At 40.6% G+C, this 10823-nt stretch overlaps 1 protein-coding gene across 7 annotated transcripts in view; it reads right to left on the bottom strand.

Moving 5' to 3' along the window:
* SIK3 (SIK family kinase 3) overlaps nt 1-10823 on the bottom strand; it is a 294975-nt gene that overhangs the window by 109639 nt on the left and 174513 nt on the right. The gene's annotated exons all lie outside the window — the stretch shown is intronic.

The raw sequence follows: 10823 nt of genomic DNA, 5'->3' as shown, positions 1-10823 counted from the left end.
AAGAATATATACTACCTCTGTGCCCTGAAAGGCCTCTAAGCAACAACAACGCAGTGGCATCAAAAGAATAATGACTCAGTGGAAACACATCAAAAGCATTAAAATTCTTAAGTTCATAATGATATTACAAAATAAACAAAATCAACTTCAGAAGTCACCATTGGAGGTTGATGGGTGCCACTTTATTATTCTGAAATTTAATAAATGAAGGAAAATAATCAAGCATTTATTTTGTCTTTACTATACTTTTTAAACAGTTTATAGGCAAAGTTCTTTACAGAAGAATCATAGCTAATAAATATAGAAAAATGAGAGAATTAGCCCTAGCTGGTTTGGCTCAGTGGATAGAGTGTTGGCCTGCAGACTAAAGGGTCCCAGGTTGGATTCTGATCAAGGGCACATGCCCTGGTTGAAAGCTCCATCCCCAGTAGGGGGATGTGCAGAAGGCAGCCAATCAATGATTCTCTCTCATCACTGATGTTTCTATCTCTCTCTCCCTCTCCCTTCCTCTCTGAAATCAATAAAAATATATATTTTTTTAAATGAGAGAATTAGTAATCACCATTTTGCAACTTCTAATGAAATAATGTATCTAGGCAACTAAGTAATCAGAGTGGCTAAAACATTAGGTCAATGGTCGATAGGAAACTTTATTAAGAACTTTATAAGGCTTCATACATCACTACAAGTGGAGAAATCAGATATTATATAACTCCTGAAATCATGTAATAGGAAGACTGTGAAGTATTCCTGCCTACACCCTGCCCAAAGTGACGTGTATTTAACCTAACTGAAAGGGCGAGGGCTACCCCCTCCATCTTACCCTGGATCCTCCATGTTGGGGCAGAGGCCATGTGCTCAGAAAAGTGCCTTCTTCCCGAGCCCAGGCCCCTGCTGGCCACGCCCAGGATTTCTTCCCTGACTTTCACATGGGTCTCACTCGGTTTCCGGTCGCTGCATCGACTGGAGGCCCGGGTCGGGTTAGCTAACTCAATAAAGGACCTTCTGCTTTTGCATCGGACTGGCTCCCTGGCATGGTTTCTTGGGGATCTTGAATTCTGGGCATAACATTTTGGGGGCTCGCCGGGATCCCCAACACCATGAGGGACCCCCAGTCCGGAGGGCCTGACTGACCGCGGTAGGTCTTGTTTTGTTTGTGTCGTGTGTTTTGTTTTGTATCTATCCGGTGTGAGCTCACTTCTGAAATCTGTAAATGCCTGTAAATGCCTGTAATAATGATCTGAGTGGATGCACGGGATCAACAGGCGGGAGGAGCCGGAGGACGTTCCGATCCTCCATCTGAAGGGGTATAGCTTTGCTTCCGCGGAGTCGGAAGGTCTGTAGGAAACCCCTTAATCTGAGACAGGCAGGAGGAGTAGGGGGGCGCCCCGATCCTCCATCTGAAGAGGGGAAATTTTGCTTCCGCGGAGTCGGAAGGTCTGTAGGAACCCCTCAATCTGAGAAAAGGCGGGTCGCTCCTGCTGGTTGGCGCGCAGCCATCGTCTAGCTTTCAGTTTTTGCTTCCATGGAGTTGGAAGGCTGTACTTTTTTGGGCCCTTTAGTTGTTTGTGTTTCCGTTTTATTTTGTGGACTTGCTGGATTAATAATTTCAAGGAGATTGGGGGAGGCTTTAGAGCTCCCTCAGGAATGGGGAAGTTGTTAGGAATTGAATGGATTGTTTAAACTCTGAATGGATGTCTGGTGAAAGTGTATGAATGTGGAGGGAGGGGGACTGCTCTCACCCCGCCTTTGTGTGGCGGTCGGACGGCCGCCTGAGTGAGGGTCTGTGGAAACAGGTCACCCCCTCCCCAAGTATTCTAAAATTAAAATCCTTCTTGTAATTGAAAAGCGTTTACAAATTTATAAATGCATCCGGGATTTCTGTGCACATGTAAAGGGAAAAGGCCAGTTTAAAAACGAGTGCGCATAGTTTTGAGCTGGACTTGACTTTTTGCTGTGTACAGAATAAAAACCTAAGGCAGTTTTGGTCTTTAAAAAGGCGGAGATGAACCTGACAAAAAAATACAGGCAGGTTTCCCAAGGCGATTTAAAGTAGCTTTTGAAATTTCCCGCCCTGAGGCAAGTACCACCAGGAAGTTGATAGTCAAGTTTACATGTGAATAGCTATGGTTTTGTTTCTTGACTTCCCCAACAGGAAAATTGTGACCATTTTAGCAGCTATGCCAGGCTTATTGGCAGGAAACTTAAAGCTTTTAAGTTCAAATCATCTAAAAGCATTGAAATTTGTAATACTGAAATGTTGATCTAAATATGCCTACTATGAAGTCTAGAAGATAGAAGTTAATCTATTAATTGAAAATGCCTTATATTTTATTTGAAATGTCTAAGATTTAAAGCTCTGAAAGTTTAAAGTGCAAATTGAATCGGGAGAAATTAATTAAATAGCTAATGTATAACTTGTTTTTGAAAAAATAGAATGTGTTTTCTCTTAAATGATTAGGAATTCAAAATATGTTACTTCTTGGTCTGATTTTAAAAAGAGGATTAATTTTTAAGATCTCAACTGAAATTTTTAATACAAAAACCAGTTTAAATTTGATTAATATTCTTTAAGATAATTATAAAGGGTATAAACAGCTAATGAGATTTCTGTTTGTCTACAATATAATGTTGGCCATCTACCTTTTAGGGGTTTTGGTTTGCTCTGTCAGAGAACAGTGGACAGCCACAATGTTGAGCTGCCTGACTTGGTAGCCGCCATGTTGGCCGCATGGCATGCCGCACCCCTGGGGGCCGCCATCTTGAAACAGCCCCTCCCTCTGACTTAGCCAATCACAAAAGGAGTGTCTGCTCACTGAGGCAGGATGGGATTTCAGGGGTGGAGTTTTAAGGCAGAGTTTTACTGCGGAAATGCGGATGGGGCAAAAAGTGTGCTAGCCTCGCGGATTTATTTAACACTTAATAAATTAGCAATCACGGTCTTAATATAATTTCAGTGGTATGATAGCAGTAGAACCACAGTTATACATAATATCATAAACAAATTAAGAGTAATTGATTCCATGGTCAAGACTAAATCCTATTATGTTGAGAACTGTTTTTAAGTGTTGAAAATGTTTTACCTAGGTTACCCAAGAAAGATTTTTCTTTTTTCTGTGTCTCTTAAAATGTATTGCTAATCACCTAAGAATTAAGGCTAAGAGTTCTAGCTACCTGGAAAGCATGGCCTTGGTGTGATAGGAGAAAAAAAAAAAAAAAAGAAATGTTAAGTAAATAATATACCAATGAGCTGGGACTTGTCACTAATGATGGATTGTGAGAAGGGCTGAACATGGCCTAATTTCTCCTTCCTTGGTACCCCTGAAACGTCAGAGGATCCAATGTGTTTAATCCTCTTGAAGGACATTGAATGGTTCTTTCCTTCCTCTTTAACTTTTAGGGGATTGTATCAAGAATCTCTAAGGGTTTTAGAAAGATAGAAAAAAGCATTCCTAGACAGTTTTTTACCGCCTCTGTTCAGGGACTTGTTCTGTATCTTGACACAACTGAAACTGATTTGTTGGTATTTTGTGGTATAAATGTGGCATGCACCTCAAAGTTCTTAATGGGGAATGTATCTAGTTATCATGTCTATTTAGTCTTGATTTCCTTGTTCAATATGAGTACCGTTTCTATCTGGATGAGACATAGGTCAAGAATCCCGTCCTGGGACGTGGGAAAGGGAGGCCCCCACATCTGTTCCTGTGAGGCCCCCATCAGGGGACTTGGGCGGTGTTCCTGTTACCTGCTCAAGATCCCAAGACTGTATTTGTTTATGTAAGTGTGGAAATATATTCTGTGCTAGGTTGGGATTTTGGAATTCTGGGGTAGATTTAAAAGATATTTGTGACTTTTCTAGTCTGATTGGGACATTTAAGGGTGGGGCTCACAGTTCCTCAGGGCAGAGATTCCATGGGCCCTTCCCCCTGCCTGTGATGAATTAAATAATACAGGCCAGTGTCATTTAGCTTGCTGGTTAAAGGAAAACAATGGACCTTAGAATCTGTAAAGGTGGGCGGGAATGAAGCTGGTCAAATGTACTGAAAGAGTTTGGTACCTGTTGCTGCTAGCAAAGGAGGGGCTGATACCCACTTCTAGCGCACTCCCTTGAAAGAAGCCTGGTTGCTGCTCTGCCACAAAGGGAACCGGTAGAAAGACAAAAAAGCAGAGTGCTGTAACTGATAAACAGGGTTACCTAGAAGCCATCAGGACTTGGAAGTTCTCCAAGAGAGGAGGAATCTGACTCAGAGACTGGTGAGGACTGGGTGGCTTTTCTTTAACAATCTCTTTCCTTGAGAGGGCTCCAGAGGGTGCACGAGGACATTTGGTCGCGCCTCCGCGCCATCTATGGGACCAGCCCAACCCCAACTCCTCATCAGCACAGACCAGGAGATTGGGTCTACATCAGAAGGTACTGCTGGGAGACCCTAGAGCCACGTTGGAAGGGTCCCTACACTGTGGTGCTGAAGACCCCCACCGCTCTCAAGGTAGACGGCGTCACGACCTGGGTCCATCCGGAAAGACTTCATCACCAAATGGAGCATCGATCGATGAAGATCAACACAACCCGCTCAAGCTCAAGCTACGGAGTGCTTGACCTGCCTGATGCCGGTAACATGACTCGCGATCGCTCCTGTCACCAGGAGCCCCCACAATACTGTGTAATACACTTAGATAATGCCTGCATCTTCATGGACATGGCTCCAAAGAGACAAGGACCATTTATAGGATCACATGTTTAGTGGTAGATTTGGCTACCTGAAGCGGCCATGATGCCAATATTATGTTGGCTGTCCTGGAAGGGAGCTGTGTGGGGTGACCCCCAAAAGTAAAGGGTGTCTAGCTGCCAAGAGGACAAGTGCCCAACTGGGCAGGGAAGGGTGCCCATCAGGTTTTGGTCTCTGTTGAGAGACAGCTAACAGTTGACAGCCTGTAATACTGTCTTGCAGGCCTGAGTCACCATGCCCATGTCAGGGGTAGTAAAGCTGGAAAAAGCCTGTTTAGACTAGAAAGTCCGAGGCATGGACCAACAATTACTGTTTTGTTTTAAATCCATGAAAAGAAATTAGCAAGGAAAGTCAGAAAATCTTAGAGTAAATCAGTATGTTTTTCTCCTTATGTAATTCCTCCGAAATCTGGCAATGCTAAGTAAGTACGTTTCTTTGCATAGATTCAGTAAGACTGGTTCCTAATAGTGGTTTTATTAACGGAAAACTTTGACTGGAGTATCATGTTTTAAAGAGCCCTATCTGAGCTCTAAAGACTTGAAGCCACTAAGAATGCCACGAAGAAAGCCTGGTATCCTGCCTGGGAGCCCTGAAGACGGCTGGCGCTGGAGCGTCAGGCCCATGCCCTACCATCCCTGGCGGTTGGTAAGAGTAGAAGGGGAGCAGTAAAGATGCCTCTGCATCCCTGCAGAACCCCCACACACTCTGGGCCGCAACGAGTAGGAGGGCTACTGAGATGGGCCTTAAAGCCTGGAGCATGGGCTCAGGTGGAGTTGCTACAGGTGAGGGATTCACCTAACTCAGCAGATACTGCAGGCAGGCCTGATGGCAGCTGGATGGCTTGGCTTCCTGGCCCTACGGGGCACATTAAGGTTCAACCATGAAATTCCAGCAAAGGTAGTCAGTTACCATTCTTGTTGTGTTTATGCAAACATCAGGACAGTAAATAAATTAATCTTGATTTGGCTTTTTAATAGCCATGGAGGAATTTTAAGAAGAAAAATCCTATTTCAATAGAAGTTGTTAAAGCTAAAATGGTTTCTTTCCCTTCCACCGGACCATTTGTTACGTGTATAAAATAGTTCAGTTGATAGTTCTGTGTGCTCACTACGGGCCCCTAGCGACAATGAAATATAAGTGCAGTCCATCTCATGATTGAGCCGGAAGTTCCAAGACAAGGGGGGAATGAAAGGGCGAGGGCTACCCCCTCCATCTTACCCTTGATCCTCCATGTTGGGGCAGAGGCCATGTGCTCAGAAAAGTGCCTTCTTCCCGAGCCCAGGCCCCTGCTGGCCACGCCCAGGATTTCTTCCCTGATTTTCACACGGGTCTCACTCGGTTTCCGGTCGCTGCATCGACTGGAGGCCCGGGTCGGGTTAGCTAACTCAATAAAGGACCTTCTGCTTTTGCATCGGACTGGCTCCCTGGCATGGTTTCTTGGGGATCTTGAATTCTGGGCATAACACTAACCACTTTAACAAAGTAATAGTGAATTAGAGAAACATGTTTGAGAGAAACAAAATAAGGATCTAAATCTAGAATGTGAGAAATTTGTAAGATGATCCAGTTTCTTAAATAAATGGCATAGAAAAAAATGTGTTTGCAGAAGAAAAGGATTGCTGCAAATTATAAAAAATTTAAGTCACTCAGCAACTCAACAGAAGAATGCGCTTTGTTGCATCATGATTTAAACAAACTATAAAAAGATGTTTTTAGACAACTGGAGAAAGGTAAACATGTCCTGTCTTTTAGTAAAAAAATATATATTTTGTGGAATATAAGAATGGTATTGTCAACTTTTAATTATGAAATAGTAACATATACTGGATTTACTCTCCCACTTTAGACTATAAAACATTGGACAATAACCAAAGAAGGGCTATGATTCTTCAGAGAAGGAAAACACAAGAGGTGAGCCCCATATTCACCCAACCACAACCTAGGGAAATAAGCCCCAGCAAAGAGAAGTAGGTCAGGGTGGTGGAAACAGATCAGAACTAGGGGTTACAAAGGAAGCTAAACTTTGGGTAGCAAGATTGCAGAGAAAGGAAAAAGCAGAGAAGGAACATCAAAATTTAACATAGAAATTCCACTTAAGTCCTTGGCCAACTCCCACACTGAAAATGTACAAAGCAAGACTATGGGAGGCTTAGCAGAAAAGATTTCTAGGAAGAGGAAAGCTAAAAAGAAATTTTTAGAAGTTACACAGTGCTCATGAGATGCTGAAGTTCAGATTCAGCTCACAAGGAAGGACCTGGGTGAGTAGCCTAGGCACTCAGTTGAGACTCCAGAAGACAAGACAGTAGGAGTGAGGGCTGTGCCACTGAAGGAAGGGCACAGCTACAGCAGAACCACCCTACCAAAGCCTAAGTCAAGCCTCACTATGATCAAGTTGATTCAACCCCAACACTACAGAAAATAGCATCATGCAGAGTCTCTACAACATGTTACCCTTAATACCCAGTATACAATGAAAAATTACTAGGCATGGGAAGAAGTAGGAAAAGTGACCATAATCTAGAGATTAAAGTCAACAGAAGCAGAACCAGAGATGACTGAGATATCAGAGTTAGAAAGCATGGACTAGTAAATGACTGAGATTAATACACTAAAGAAAACACAGTAAAAGATGTACAAAAAGGATGAAAACATAGAATATGCCAGGGAAAATCAGAATCTCTAAAATATATATGATCTATAAATGTATATTCTAAAATGGCAAAACACCTGAAATTGAGAATTTATTGGACAGGTTTGGCATCTGAAAAAGCAATAGACAGGACTAATGACCTTGAGATAGATATTATGGTTAAGTTTTTAAGTCCTTATTTATAAGAAAAAAATTTAAGTATGTATAAGTGAAATGATATGATTTTCTGATTTTATTATATTTTTATTGAATTTATTGGGGAGACTTTGGTTAATAAAATCATATAATTGAATTTTCTTTAAAATACTTTAAAAAAGGAAAGTTGGGGAAAGGATAAAAAAACAGTCAAATGTTGATAACTGCTAAAAGTGGGTGATGAATACCATCAGAATTCATTATGCTATTCTCTTTCCTCTTATATTTACTTGAAAATGCCTATGATAACAGTTTTTAAAAATGTTATCTATCGTTTGCACACCTACATTCATCACAGCATTATGTGCACTAATCAAAATGTGCAAACAACCCACATGCCCATCTACGGATGAATGGATAAACAAAATGTGGTGTATATATAAAATGAAATATTATTCAGTTTTAAATGAGAATAAAGTGAAGTCATCAAACTGTATTATTTTAAGCATTAAACACAGGTGTCTTCCTCATACATCTTGAGCAGATTGCAAATATGAATGCTAAACTCATGCCTGACATAAAGAAAATAAAACAAAAGAATAAAGAATAATGAATGGGAAGTTAGTTGGGGAAGGAGTTCAGTGATATGGTTATTTGCCTGTTAGTAAAGCCTTAGAAAATAGCTAGTTTTTATAGCCAAAGGGGGTAAATAATTTAGTGGAAAAATAGTATTTTAGTTTTTAAGGTATGTAGGATATTAGAGGATTAAATAAGAAAAACATGTTATTTTAAAAAAAATACCAGCACACAGTAGTGCACTCAAATAAACAAATGTGATAGTGTTCTCAAACATCTAGGAGGATGCAAGATAATATATGCGAAACACTTAATACAGTATCTGGTACAGAATGGCTATCCCACCTCTGCCTTATTAGTTAGTCACTGATATCCCATAACACAAACAAATGACTTTGTGAGAAGTTCTGGGTTCCATATACGCGGGCACCATTAGGGAATAAAACTTCTAAGGTGCTGAGAATATCCATTATTAATTATACACATCTCAACAAACTGATGTCAACTCAGTAACTTGTTTTAAATGCCTATGCGTTCTGCCTGGTATTCAGGAAACTTTCCTTGATAAAGTGCTGGATTTATGAATTCATGGTCTCAATTAGGAAGTTTGGGAATATATATCTAAATAAATCATACTGTGGATGTTTTAAATTTTGAGTTTAATGGTTTACAAAACTAACCAGTTTCTCAATTCTGTTTGTAAAATTAAACAGGCCCATATTGTCATGGCTGCCCCTTTATGATATATTGCTAAATAGTATGCAATGGTCATCTCAATAAATCAATTAAAAGAGTAATAAATGCTCATTCATAATCTTCAATAAGTCTTGCTCTGAAATTATCCAGAAAACATATAGTTGTTCTCCTCCCTTGTACATCAAAAACTTATTTAACTAAAATGTTATGGAATAACATGAAAATTCCATGCCTAACGGTTGAATTACTGTGGCACAATGAAATAAATTTACTCAGTGCCTATTACATGTTAGATAAGTACATTAAACAATGGAGACACAGGTGAATAAGATTCAAATGCCACAATCTGCAATCTAGTGACATTCTTTTTTATCTTTTACTCAACTGATCAATTGAGTATGTATTCATTCACTATGACTACTATTCTAAGTACTAGACATTTAGTAAGGCTCAAAAACAACCAAGTCCTTACTTTCTTGATGCTTACATTTTAGTGAAGCAAAACAATAACAAATCAATAAATGGTGATAAGAACCAAGAAGAGCCTTGGCCAGTGTTTGTCAGTGTCTGACAAGTGTCTGAAGTATCTCAGGTTTGATTCTCGGTCAAGAGCGCATACCTGGGTTGCAGGTTTGATCCCAGCCCAGGTCCGGGCACATTTGGGAGATAACCAAAAGATGTGTCTCTCTCACACTAATGTTTCTCTCTCTCTTCCCCTTTCCTCCCTCCCTCCCACTCTCTCTAAAAAAAAATTATAGAAAAAATATCCTTGGGTGAGGATTAGCAAAAAACAAACAAAAACACAAGAACAGTAGTGGGCAAGTAGGAAGAGTGAAATGTTAAACAGCATGGCTAGCAAAGACTTCCTTAATAAGGTAATATTCATAAGAGACCTGAAAAAAATGGAAAAGAGCCACGTGGATATCCGGAAAGAGAGTATTTCAGGAAAAAGAAATGGAATATTTAAAGGCCATAAAGTGGGAACACACGGGAGACTTACATAACCAAGAAAGAGGTGCTGATAAGTGACTGGATTCAGCATATATTCTGAAGATTGAGTCACCAAGAACAACAACAAAAAATTAAGTATGACTCTATAGAAGTTTTTGATGTGAGCCATCAATAGAGTTGCTATAATTGAGATAGGGAAGACTGGTGAATAAAGTCAGTAAGTGGAAATCAGACTTCAGTTTGCATACATTAAGAGTGAGATGCCCATTAGACCCCAAACAGAGATGTCAAGTAAACAGCTAGAAATAGAAATCTAAAGTTCAGATCACAGAGGGACTTGAGATTTAAAATTTGGGAGCTAAGGGCTTAATTCATCATATATACTCAACGAGGGCACAGATATGCATAAAAAAGAAAAGAGGTCCAAGGACTGACCTGAGAAACAATCTAAAATTTAGATGTCAGGAAGATGAGGATCTGGCAAACGAACCACCAGAAGAAAACGATAGGTCAACAGACAATTGTCTCAATTATCTAGTCCAGCGGTCGCCAACCTTTCAGACCTCATGGACCACCAGTGGTCCGCTGACCACCCACTGGTTGGCGACCGCTGCTCCAAAGGTTTCCTTAAACCAGTGGTTGCCAACTTTTCAGACCTCACAGACCACCATTGGTCCATGGACCACCAGATGGTGACAGCTGATCTAGTCTATTATCAGTAAATGACAAAGAAATACAAAAAAAAATAAAAAGACAAAAGAAAATACTATAATACTGCCATAGTAGAGGTATGCTCAAAGGGAGAAGGGAAAGGGCAATTAAATCTTTGGCAAAATCAGGGCACAGTTCGTGGAAAGCATAACAGTTGAGAAGGGTGATGAAAGCTGAGTAGCGCTAATGGGGCAATGGGGGAGAACAGGGCTTTTGTATCTTGTGTCCTGATACTCACTGATAATCACCCTTTCAATTCCTCTGAGACTAACCATTCCTTTTTTAAGCCTTTTCAAGACTACTAGGATAGTATGCCATGAGGGATTAGGAAGTAATGTAGACTCTGCTAAGTCCCCACTAGCTTCACACCACAATGG

This window comes from Myotis myotis, unplaced genomic scaffold, assembly GCF_014108235.1.
Source record: "Myotis myotis isolate mMyoMyo1 unplaced genomic scaffold, mMyoMyo1.p scaffold_m19_p_10, whole genome shotgun sequence".
Classification (NCBI taxonomy): domain Eukaryota; kingdom Metazoa; phylum Chordata; class Mammalia; order Chiroptera; family Vespertilionidae; genus Myotis; species Myotis myotis.
The sequence above is the reverse complement of the archived record's forward strand: the minus strand, read 5'-3'. Positions and strand labels throughout refer to the sequence as shown.